This window comes from Carcharodon carcharias, chromosome 16, assembly GCF_017639515.1.
Source record: "Carcharodon carcharias isolate sCarCar2 chromosome 16, sCarCar2.pri, whole genome shotgun sequence".
NCBI classification, from domain to species: domain Eukaryota; kingdom Metazoa; phylum Chordata; class Chondrichthyes; order Lamniformes; family Lamnidae; genus Carcharodon; species Carcharodon carcharias.
In genome coordinates, this window is record NC_054482.1 from 12,984,510 (window position 1) to 12,997,445 (window position 12,936).

Genomic DNA, 12,936 nt, shown 5'->3' on the forward strand with positions numbered 1-12,936 from the left:
GAGCCAATCTCCCTGAGGCAGCACTTAGCCTCAGGGAGACGAGTGCGCCCTTTTGTGCGCATGTGCAAAGGAGCACACTCTCAGCTCAGGGAAATCCTCCCCCTCCCCCCCACCACCCCCCCACCCCCACCCCACCTGCAGAGGGAGTGCATAGCGCTTCAATGCTGACATTATGCTGGGTGGGCCTTAATTGGCCTGCCCATGTAAAGTGGCGGCGCGCCCCCAATTGGGGGCACCGATCGGAGGCGTACCTCCACACGCCCGCTCCTGAACTTCCCCCCGTAACGGGGGGAAAATTCTGCCTCATAATAATTTTGAGAGTGGCACACTCAAGTCTGAAACAAAGGGTGGGATTTTGCAGTTCTGCCCACTGTGGGACTGTGAGGATTCTTGTGGTGGGCAGGATTGGAAAATTTAGACCAAGAATCCTAAAATTAAATAAAGCCAATTACATAGGTATGAGGGAAGAGATGGCTATGGTTGATTGGGTAAATAGATTAAAAGATTCAGTCATTTCTTTCTGCTACATTGCGATGGCTACACAAGTGGTCTCCGCCGATGCTGCCAGACCTGCTGAGTTTTTCCAGGTAATTCTGTTTTTGTTTTGGATTTCCAGCATCTGCAGTTTTTTTGTTTTTATCAGTGTGTTTCTTTGATTGTTTGTAATAAGCAGAGTATAGACCACATGGTTGCTTGATATTCAACCAGCTCCCGCTTGAAAAACCCAAAACAAAACATCTACTGTTAGATGAAATTCCTTGACTGGGCAGCACTTGTTGAACAATCCTGAGTGCACTAACAGTTACACTAACAGCCAATTTATGATAATCAGTCAAGCTCATAACATAGCTCATTTACAATTATTAGAAGTGACATACATTCATACACTGGGACCCATTCTCTGCAAACAGAAGAACTATACTCAAACCTTGCACCTTTTTGAATTACCTGGGAACTTGGGGAGCCTACATTTCCCTGTTGCTTTTTCCATCATTGTTCAGCCATAATGATCAGCCAATCAGAGTTGACTTGCCAATAAATCAGTCCTCTTTTCCCCTGTAGTATAAATTATGATCATTTGAAATTTGGCATTCTTGCTTTTGTCCTGATGAGTGCATGAAAAAAAGCTTCAGCTACTTGTTTCCCTTTTCAGCAATATTCAAGTTCTGTACAACCAAGCAAATGTCAGACTAAAAGGCATTGTAGGGAATATACAGTATGAAACATTTGAAGAAACTTTTCAAAATGTTCAACAAAAATATGTTCCAGTAAAAAGGAACTCAACAAAAACCCCATCCATAACTACCTTGGGAAGTTAAGGATAGTATTATTATAAAAGAAGAGGCTTATAATGTCGTGAAGAATAATAGAAGGCTTGAGGATTGGGAGAGTTTTAGAAAGCAGCATAGGGAAACTAAAAATTTGGTAAAAAGGGAAAAAATATAATATGAAATAAACTAGCCAGAAATATAAAAACAAATTGTAAGAGCTTTTATGAAGTGTATGAAAAGGAGGAGAGTAGCTAAAGCAAATGTTGGTCCCTTCAAGGCGGAAACAGGAGAATTATCATGGGGAATGGGGAAATGGCAGAGACATTGAACAAATATTTTGCATCTGTCTTCAGAGCAGAAGACAGAAATTATATATCAAAAATAGAAAGCAACCAAGGAGCTAATCTGAGAAGGGAATTGAAAGTAATTAATATCAGCAAAGAAAAAGTATTAGAGAACTTAAGGGGCTAAAATCCAACAAATCCCCTTGATCTGATGGCCTACATCCTAGGGGTCTAAAAGATATAGCTACAGAGATAGTGGATGCACTGGTTATGATTTTCCAAAACTCCCCAGATTCTAGAACAGGTTGCAATTTAGCAAATGTAACACCGCTATTCAAAAAAGGAGAGAGGAAACAGTCAGTTAGCCTCCCATTGGTCATCCAGAAAATGCTGGAATATATTATTAAGGAAGTCTCCACTACCCACTTAGAAAATCAGAGTACGATCAGACAACGTCAACATGGCTTTATGAAAGGAAAACTATGGTTGACAAATTTATTAGAGCTTTTTGAGGATGTAATAGTAGGATAGGTAAAGGGGAGCCAGCAAATGTAGATTTCCAAAAGGCATTCGATATGTTGTCACACAAAAGGTTAGTACGCAATATATGGGCTCATGGTGTTGTGGGTAATATATTAGCATGGATGGAGGATTGGTTAAGACTCAGGAAACAGAAAGTGGGGATAAATGGGACATTTTCACTTTGTCTAGCTGTGGATGTCGAAAGGATCAATGCTGGGCTTAACAAAGTGACAGAGAGTAACGTATCCAAGTTTACTTACAACACAAAGCTAGTTGTGAAAGTAAGCTGTGAGAGGGACAAAAAAAGGCTGCAAAGAGAATTAGACAGATTAAGTGAGGTGGCAGGTGGAGTATATTGTGGGGAAGCGTGAAGTTATTCATTTTGGAAATAGGAATAGGAAAGCAGAATATTTTTCAAAAGGCTTGAAACTTTCAAATGTTGATGTTCAGAGAGACTTGGCTGTACTCGTACAAGGAACACAGAAAGTCAGCATGTAGGTACAGCAAGCAATTGGGAAGGCAAATGGCATGTTGTATTTTATTGCAAGGAGAATGGAGTATAAAGAACAGGGATGTCTTGCCACAACTGTATGGGGCTTTGGTGAGACCACACCTGGGCCTGAATTTTTCCTGCGTCGGGTGGGGGCGGGCGTCACAGAGCGGACCACCACCCACGATCAGCTCCACGCAGCCATTTTATGTGGGCGGACCAATTAAGGCCCGCCCAGCGTAACACGTGAGCGGTAGCGCTGAGCATTACCTATGTGGGCGGGGGGAGAAGGGAGAGTCGGGTCTAGCGCACCGTTCGCGCACGCGCGCAAAAAAGCGCTTCAATCTCCCTGAGACACAGAGCTGACTTAGGGAGATTGAAGCGCTTTTGGAAAAAATAAGTAAATGCAATAAAAATTTAATGAAACATGTCCCATCCCATGTGACTGTGTCACGTGGGATGGGACATGTTTTAGTTTTTCAGAAAAAGTTGTTCTTTAATTCGTAAAAGCTTTAGGAATCCTCATCCCGCTCGTGGATGAGGTTTCCTAAAAAATGTAAAGGCCGCTTGGCCTTTCAACAGCCCGCCAAGCATAAGGTTGGGCGGGCAGTGTAAACTTGAAATTAATTACTTTGTTAATGGCCTTAAAAGGCCTTTCAATTATTGGCAGGTGCGCAGCCGACTCCAGCGTGTGCACGCCAAACGAACTATCGCGAGACAGCACAATGACATGCCCAACGTCATCGCACGTCATTTTACATTCCAGCATGCCGGGCCCTCCTCTGCGCGCCGAATATAAAATCCTGGCCCTGGAACACTGTGTGTAGTTTTGGTCTCCACATCTAAGGAAGAATGTACTTGCCTTGGAGATGGTACAGCGAAGGTTCACTAAATTGGTCCCTGAGATGAGAGGGATGTCCTATTGATGAAAGGCTGAGTAAATTGATTCTATACTCTCCAGATTTCAGAGGAATAAGAGGTGATCTCATTGAAACAAACTAGGTTCTGAAGAGTATTAACAGGATAGACACTAAGACATTGTTTCCCCTGGCTGGGGAACCTACAACACAGGGGCACAGCCTCAGCATAAGGGGTCGATCATTTAAAATTGAGATGAGGAGAAATTTCTTCACTCTTCCCCAGAGGGTTGTGGATGCTCTATTACTGAATATATTCAAAGGTGGAATAAATGGACTTTTGATCTTTCAGGAAACCAAGAGATATGGGGAGTGGTCTGGAAAGTAGAATTGAGGCAGAAGATCAACCATGATCGTACTGAATGGCGGAAAAGGCTCAAGGGGCCATATGGTCTAATCCTGCTCCTATTTCATCGAATTTTATGGGCTTGCCATAACTTGAGCAGCAGGTATATTCAATGTTGAGCCACTTTTATTGCAGTTGAAAACCCCAAAGCATGGGAAGTGCAGCTTGCACAGGGTTGATTTAGAAATGATGGTTATGTAGTCATGTCTTGATATCACAAAACAGTGCAAATAATTTTGCTTTCATTAAATGTTCTTTCCAATTATTCCAGAAGAACCAGCCTATTATGGAATGACTTGTGGTATGATTAAAAAATGCTCCTCCTTTTGCCTTTTGGTGCTGAACTGATGAAGACTAAGTTTAAATTCTGGTATTTGTGTCTGAAACAACCAAGTACTTGTGGTTCCATAGCTGTCATAGGAGATTGAAACAATCTGCCTACAATCCTTATTTCAACAATATATTTGGTATCGCTAAGCAACGCTTAAAAATGGTATGTGAATATGCCCTTAAACATTCAAGTACATACAATTAAAGTCAGAAAGACTTGAATTAAAAAGCACTTTTTCAAGACCTCAGTGTATCCCAAAGCATTTCATAACCAGATAAGTCCTTTTGAAATATAGTCACTGTTGTAATTTAGGAAATGGAACAGTCAGTTTGGGTACAGCATGCTCTTTTAATCAATAATAGTGTAAAAGACCAGGGGTAAAAATGTTTGCTCGGTGGGTGGGCACACGCCCGACCTGACCAAGCGTAAAATATCGCACAACAATAACAGAATTACCTGGAAAAACTCAGCAGGTCTGGCAGCATCGGCGGAGAAGAAAAGAGTTGACGTTTCGAGTCCTCATGACCCTTCGACAGAACTTGAGTGAATCCAAGAAAGGGGTGAAATATAAGCTGGTTTAAGGTGTGTGTGTGTGTGGGGGGGCAGTTTGGGTGGGGGGGGAGAGAAGTGGAGGGGGTTGGTGTGGTTGTAGGGACAAACAAGCAGTAATAGAAGCAGATCATCAAAAGATGTCACAGACAACAGAATAAAAGAACACATAGGTGTTAAAGTTGGTGATATTATCTAAATGAATGTGCTAATTAAGAATGAATGGTAGGGCACTCAAGGTACAGCTCTAGTGGGGGTGGGGGGAGCATAAAAGATTTAAAAATATTTTAAAATAATGGAAATAGGTGGGAAAAGAAAAATCTATATAATTTATTGGAAAAAACAAAAGGAAGGGGGAAGAAACAGAAAGGGGGTGGGGATGGAGGAGAGAGTTCATGATCTAAAATTGTTGAACTCAATATTCAGTCCGGAAGGCTGTAAAGTGCCTAGTCGGAAGATGAGGTGTTGTTCCTCCAGTTTGCGTTGGAGTAAAATAACGCACAATGACGGGCAAGTATCCCAACGATATCACGATATTGCGGTCAGGAGCGCACCTGCCAACAATTAAAAGGTCTATTAAGGCCATTGAAATATTAATTAAAATTAATTTTTTGCTGCCCACTCAACCTTACGGTTGGCAGGCAGGCGAAATCGCCAAGCGGCCTTTGTACTTTTTTGGAAACCTCATCCACGGGCGGGATGAGGTTTCCAAAAGCAAATAAAAATTAAATAAAAACTTTAATTTTTCATTAATAATATGTCCCTGCTCATGTGACAGAGTCACGTGAGGGGAAGCTATATTACATTGAAAAAATTTTTTTTTATCTCTCTTCATCTCCCTGAGGCAGCTCTCTGCCTCAGGCACATTATGTAGCGCGCATGCATGAAGGTTATGCTAGTCCTCTCCGCCCCCCAACCCACACAGGTAGCGCTTAGCACTGCCGCTCGAGTTTCATGCTGGGCAGGCCTTGATTGGCCCACTAGTGCGAAATTGTCTCCCGGGCCCAATCGCAGGCAGCAGGCGGCTTCCCACCCCAGCCAAGTCCGCGTGCCAAGGGCAAAATTCTGCCCCAGGTCACCTGCTTCAGATGTTGGTTAGGGGATTAATATTGGCCAGGATACCAAGAGAACTCCTGTTATTCCAACAATGCTATGGGATCGTCAACATCCTCCTAAGGGTCCTCAGTTTAACATCTCATTCGGAGGACAGCACTGCCCTCAGAGCTGTGTTGCAAAACGCACTTCAGTATTTCTCGGAAAATCTCAACACTATGTACAATTCCATTTCTCCCTCTTTCATTCTCTGACTCTGTTCCCCACAACTTTAGGAATCCTGATATGTAAATTTTGATCCTTATTAACTGCTGTACTCTGTTGCTCTATTTTTTCCCACAGGGTGTCCCGCTCCGATCATAGGCCTGCCCTCTCTTACCCATTCTGGCCTTGTGCTTTGCTCCATTATTGACCCAAAATTTTCTGGAAAAAAATGTCATTAGTGTACAAATCAGCCAGAAACTTGTAGTAAGGATGCAACACCTGGTAACTTGCAAAATGGCACAAGTTGTTGGATGATTTGAGACAAGCCTCCATTTGCTTTGCAGATGCGGCATTTGACCCTTAATCTCCAGAGCGTTTCATGAAGTTGCTGTATCTGCAGATTAATTGTTCATTAAACTCACCACAGAAAGTTAAGTCTAGTAATTAATAAAGTACCCTTTTAACTGCATAATAATTGGTCATGGTTGCCAATCAACGTCTCTAGCCCAGAGAGTGATCAATTAAAAGTATGGAGTCTCATTCTTTCAGGTAGTGCATTGTTGGAGATTTTTAAAAAAGTCAAATTTAAAAATTAGTTGAAATTTGTTCTTTTCCTTTCAGTCTCCCTTTTCTCCATCTCTCTCTCTCTCTCTCAATCCAATATTCTTTCCCACTCTTTCTGTATCTAATTTGACATTGAATTCACCCACTCTAATTCAACCGTGTTCTCAGTCCTTCCTCTGTTATCTTCTCAATCCTTAAATCTCATTGGTTGAGGAAATGCTGTATTTATCCTGCTATTTACCGAGGACCGAAATGTGTTTTACATTCGTTCATGGGACATGGGCATTGCTGACTAGGCCAGCACTTATTGCTCATCCCATTTGTCCTTGAGAAGGTGGTGGTGAACTGCTGCAGCCCACGTGTTATAGAAATATCCACAGAGCAGTTATGGAGGGAGTTCCAGGATTTTGACCCAGTGGTGACATAGTTCCAAGTCAGGATGGTGTGTGACCTGGAGGGCAACTTGTAGGCGGTGGCATTCTCAAGAATCTGCCTTGTCCTTCTTGATTGTAGAGGTTGCAGGTTTGGAAGGTGCTGGCGAGGGAGCCTTGGTGAGTTGCTGCAGTGCATCTTGGAGATGCTACACACTGCTGACACTATTTATTGGTGGTGGCAGGGGTGAATGTTTAAGGTGGTGCATGGGGTGCCAATCAAGTGGGCTACTTTGTCCTAGATGGTGTCGAGATTCTGAGGTGTTGTTAGAACTGCACTCATCCAGGCGAGAGGAGAGTATTCCATCACACTCCTGACTTGTGCCTTGTCGATGGTGGAGAGTCTTTGGAGAGTCAGGAGGTGAGTTAATCTGCGCAGAATTCCCATCTTCTGACCTGCTCTTATAGCCACAGTATTTATATAGCTGGACCAGTTCAGTTTTTGGTAAATGATAACCCACAGGAAGTCAATAGTAGTGGATTCAACGATGGTAATGCCATTGAATGTCAAGGGGTAATGGTTAGATTTTCTCTTGTTGGAGATGGTCATTGCCTGGCACTTGTGTGGCGTGAATGTTACTGGCCATCCATCAGCCCAAAGCTGAATATTGTCCAGGTCTTGCTGCATATTGACACAGACTGCTTCAGTATCCAAGAAGTCATTAATGGTGCTGAACATTGCGAAATCATCTGCAAACATCCCCACTTCTGAGGGAAGACTTTAATGAAACAGTTGAAGATAGCTGGGCCTAGGACACTACCCTGAGGAATTCCTGCAGTGATATCCTGGGACTGAGATAATTGACCTCCAACAACCACAACCACCTAGGTAAAAGTCTAACCAGTGGAGGGTTTTCCCCTGATTCCCATTGACTCCAGTTTTGCTCAGGCTTCTTGATGCCACACTCAGTCAAATGCTGCTTTGATGTCAAGTCACTCTCACCTCACCTCGGGAGTTCAGCTCTTTTGTCCATATTTGAACCAAGGCTGTAACAAGGTCAGGAGCTGAGTGGATCTGATGAAACCCAAACTGAGCGTCAGTGAGGAAACTATTGATGAGTAAGTGCCACTTGATAGCATTGTTGACAACGCCTTCTATCACTTAGTTGATGATCGAGAGTAGGCTGATGGGGCAGTAATAAGCCGGGTTGGATTTGTCCTGCTTTTTCAGGAGAGGAAAAACCTGGGCAATTTTCTCACTGCCAGTGTTGTTTGTAGCTGTACTGGAACAGCTTGGCTAGGGGCACAGCAAGTTCTGGAGCAGAAGTTATCAGTACATTGCTGGAGTGTTGTTAGGGCTCATAGCCTTTGCAGTATCCAGTGCCTTCAGCCATTTCTTGACATCACATGGAATGAATTGAATTGGCTGAAGATTGCCAACTGTAATGTTGGAGACCTCAGGAAGAGGCCAAGATGGATCATCCACTTGGCACTTCTGGCTGAAGATGGCTGCAAATACTTCAGCTTGGTCTTTTACACTGAGGTGCTGGGCTCCTCCAACATTCAGTATGGGAATACTTGCGGAGCCTCCACCTCCAGTGAGTTAACGGTCCACCGCTATTCATGACTGTGTGTGGAGAATTGCAGAGCTTAGATTTGATCGTCGGCTATGAAAACACTTAGCTTTGGCCATTGCTTGCTGCTTATGCTGTTTGGCACAAAAGTAGTCCTGGGTTGTAGCTTCACGGGATTGACACCTCATTTTTAGGTATGCCTGGTGCTGCTCCTGGCATGTCCTCCTGCACTCTTCACTGAACCAGGGTTGACCCCCAGCTTGATGGTAACGGTAGAGTGGGAGGTACGCTGGGCCATGAGGTTACAGATTGTGGTTGTATACAATTCTGCTGCTGCTGATGCCCCACAGCACCTCGGTTTTGAGTTACTAGATCTGTTCAAAGTCTACCGTTTGGTAGTGCCATAACATGATGGAGGGTATCCTCAATGTGAAGGCAGGACTTTGTCTCCACAAGGACTGTGCGATGGTCAGTCCTACCAATGCTGTCATGGACAGATGCATCTGTGGCAGGCAGGTTGGTGAGGATGAGGTCAAGTGGTTTTTTCCCTCTTGTTGGTTCCCTCACCACCTGCCGCAGACCCAGTCTAGCAGCTATGTTCTTCAGCACTCGGCCAGCTTGGTCAGTAGTGGTGCTACTGAGCCACACTTAGTGATGGACATTGAAGTCCCCCACCCAGAGTACATTTTGTGCCCTTGCCATTCTCAGTGCTTCTTCCTGTTGTTGTTCAACATGGAGGAGTACTGAATGATTAGCTGAAGAGGGATAGTACATGGTAACTAGCAGGAGGTTTTCTTGTCCATGTTTGATCTGATGCCATGAGACTTCATGGGATCCAGTGTCAACATTGAAGACTCCCAGGGCAACTTCCTCCCAACTATGCTGCCACTTCTAATGGGTCTTTCCTGTCAGTGGGACAGGGCATACCCAGGAATAGTGATGGTGGTGTATGGGACATCATCTGTAATGTGTGATTCCGTGAGTATGATTATGTTGCTTGACTAGTCTCTGGGACAGCACTCCAAATTTTGGCACAAGCCCCCAGATTTTAATAAAAGGACTCTGCAAGGTCGACAGCGCGGGGCATGCCATTGTCACTTCCAGTGCCTAGGTCGATGTCAGGCGGTCTGTCAGTTTCAGTCCCTTTAGGCTTCATAACTGGCTTGCTAGGCCATTTAAGAGTCAACCACGTTGCTGTTGGTCTAGAGCCAAAACCAGGATTGCAGATTACATTCCCTAAAGGGCATTAATGAACCAGATACGTCTTTTTTATGACAATTGACAATGGTTTTGTGGTCACTATTAATTAATTGAATTTAAACTCCACCAGCTGCCATGGTGAGATTTGAACTCATGGACCCCAGAGCATTAGCCAAGGCTTCTGGATTACTAGTCCAGTGACATTATCACAATCCAACCACCATCTCTCCTATCCTGGTTCCCTCACTATTCTGCTGTCAACACACTCTACCAGCAACCTTGTGAGCAAAATCTTTTAAAACCTAAACGTGCACAAACAAATCTAATCATTGGGGCAGGCTGCGAGATGCCTTGTATTAGCAAAAGCCAGTTCATTCACTTTAACTTTCTTTCACAATGTTTTTTGTGACGTATATAAACATGATATTTTGGCATGCTTGCCAACCATCCACGTTTTGAATGGGCAGCTCACTTTGTTGGATCCATTTCATCCCAGTCATGTTATGGCTTCAAAAACAGTGGCTCTGTCTCCCATTGACTGTCCATGACCCCTTCGCCAATCTGGTATAAATTCCAGCCTCTTACGTGCAAGCTATAAGAGTAAGGTAGTTAAAATGTATAAACACAACTAGAATATTTTCATTCACTGCCCAACTTGGGGTCTGATTTCCTCAAGAATATATCTGGAGAAACCCAAGCTTCATTCAGTAATAGTTGTAGCATTGAAATTTGTTGGCAACTTTATTTTCAAATCAATCAAAATTTCTATTTCAATCAAAATTCTAGGTTAGAGCTAATGGTTTATTAATTCTAAACATTAATTTACTTGTCATTTTATTACATTACTAATTATCTTTTAAACAATTTTAAAACTTTATAAAAATTAAATATTAACAAAATACTTTAATCATTAATAAACTTATGTGATTCACTTCAGGAAATAATATGCTGGAAAATTCTTTGACCAATGAGATTGTCAAACCAAAGGCCAATGTCACTTCAATCTACCAAGATGTAATGAGCACCACCCATCAGAACAAGAGCTTGTGCCAACATATTTCCCAACATCAGTTTAAGCATCACAGTGATTATAATCTGTACACCAGAAATTTGTTTCAATCAGAATATTTACCTTTGCACTAGTCAGCATAGGGCTGTGCAAAACAGAAAAATTCATTAGAGTAGCAGGTACTAGTTATAACAGGTTGATCTTCCATATTACACATAGGGAGTCAAGACCAAGCAGAATGTTCGGATCAAGCATGGACTAAAAGGCAATGATGTAACTGAAATAAAGTGGGAAAAGGTAAGATGGGAGGAAGGGTTTGTCAGAGGGAGGGCGGCAAGGAAGATCCAAAGTTCTCTTATATCCTGCCCATACCAGGACCCATCCCTTAATCATTCCTTTCCTTACTGATTATATTGGTACACGATCATCCAACACCTCAGAATTAAAATTCTTATCATTTTATTTAAATCTCTCCATGGCCACCTCCCTCCTTATCTCTGTTGGCTCTGCCAAACCAGTCCCCTGAACTTTCCATTCCTCTTGTATATCCACCCTGCTGCAGACAGAGGAGATATGGTAGGATGTTTCCCCCTTATCTCCACCTCTCAACAAACCGCAATAAAATGTGTTTTTAAGAAGCTCCTTGAGTGCTGTGGCTTTCAAGAACAGACACAAGACAGGCTTTCTCGTAAGTTTAATTTAAAAGGAAGAATAAACGTTTATTTTCTCAACATCTGAAATGTAATCAGGACAGCACACATTCACACAAGACACACACACACACACACACAAGAAGGAAGGTCTACTGTCATTGTTAGGAGTGGATAAGAAGGGAGGACAGGAAAGGGGAAGGGGAAGGGGAAAGGGGAGTGGGGGGAAGGGGGTGCAAAATGTAGGGAGGAGAGGAGAAAAGACTGAAGACAGGAGCATGGGATCATGATGGGGTGAAGTGAAAGAAACCATTGCATTCAGGCATATCTCTCTAAGCTATTCAATAAGGTAACAATGGATTAATGTAAGGAATTCATAACTTGAAGATGGGGCTTAAAATAAATTTAGGAGTGGTTAAAGATGAATTTTTAGAAATAAGTTGAAGAAAAAGTATTGGGAAAAAAGAATTTAAAATTAAATCTTTAAAATTAAAAAGGGAACATCTATTTCAAAACCACTATACTCTTTCCAAAAAGCCGAATACTTGCTCTCGTTAGCATCCTGTGCCTGCCATCCCATCTAATATTAAGGAATTTTAAACCAGAAGTTGACATAATGCACTGGCATGAAGAAAGTGCCCTCAGAATTTAACAGAGGAAGTTCTTTGTTCATTGGTCTGGCCGTTTCTTTCCTTCAGTGTCAGCATCTCTTTAGGCTCTATATTGCAGCTCAACCAATGTTGAATTTCCCTGACTGCAAGTAAGCAACAAATTGCAATTAGGGGATATATTAAATTATTGGAATGAACATATTCCTATTGAGAGTGATGAAGGATTACTTGGTTAAACCTCTCCATGGCCTCACCTTCCTTATCTCTGTTACCTCCTCCAGCCCTATGACGTTCTACATCTCTGGCCTCTTGCGTAACTCTCACACCTGCCGCTCCACCATGAGGAGCCATGACTTCAGCTATCTAGGCCCTAAGATCTGGAATTCCACCCCTAAACCTCTTTGTCTCTCCACCTCTCTTTCCTCTTTTTAAGATTTTGTTTAAAACCTACCTCATTGACCAAGCATTTGGTCATGTTACCTAATAACCCCATCTTTGGCTCTGTGTCAAGTTTTGTCTGATTACATTCCCATGAAGCGCCTTGGGACATTTTACTATATTAAAGCTTCTGTATAAATGTAAGTTATTATCATTGATTAATGTGCCATGTAGGTGCTAGTGGCACTATTAATGTGATGTTATCTGGTACATAGTGTGTGTCCCATATATGACACTGCAAACTGAAATGAAGCTATGCAAAGTAACTGAAACTCTCCTTAGCTTTTCTCATTTCATCATTAAATCCAACTAAATCCAAGCTTTAAAAAAACAAAACAACATAAATTGAGATCTGTTCTAAAGTAGCAGTGCACAATTCAACTGGGGCTCTCCAATACTAATTCCGGGACTGAATTCTCGGCTGAATTGGATGCTCCCAACACTGAAGATTCAACGGGAGTTGGATGCCTTAAGTATAAATATTAACTAAAGCTGCTGAAAATACAATCAGCAAGTCACAATCTTCAATCTTTTGGGTGGATGACCTTTTCT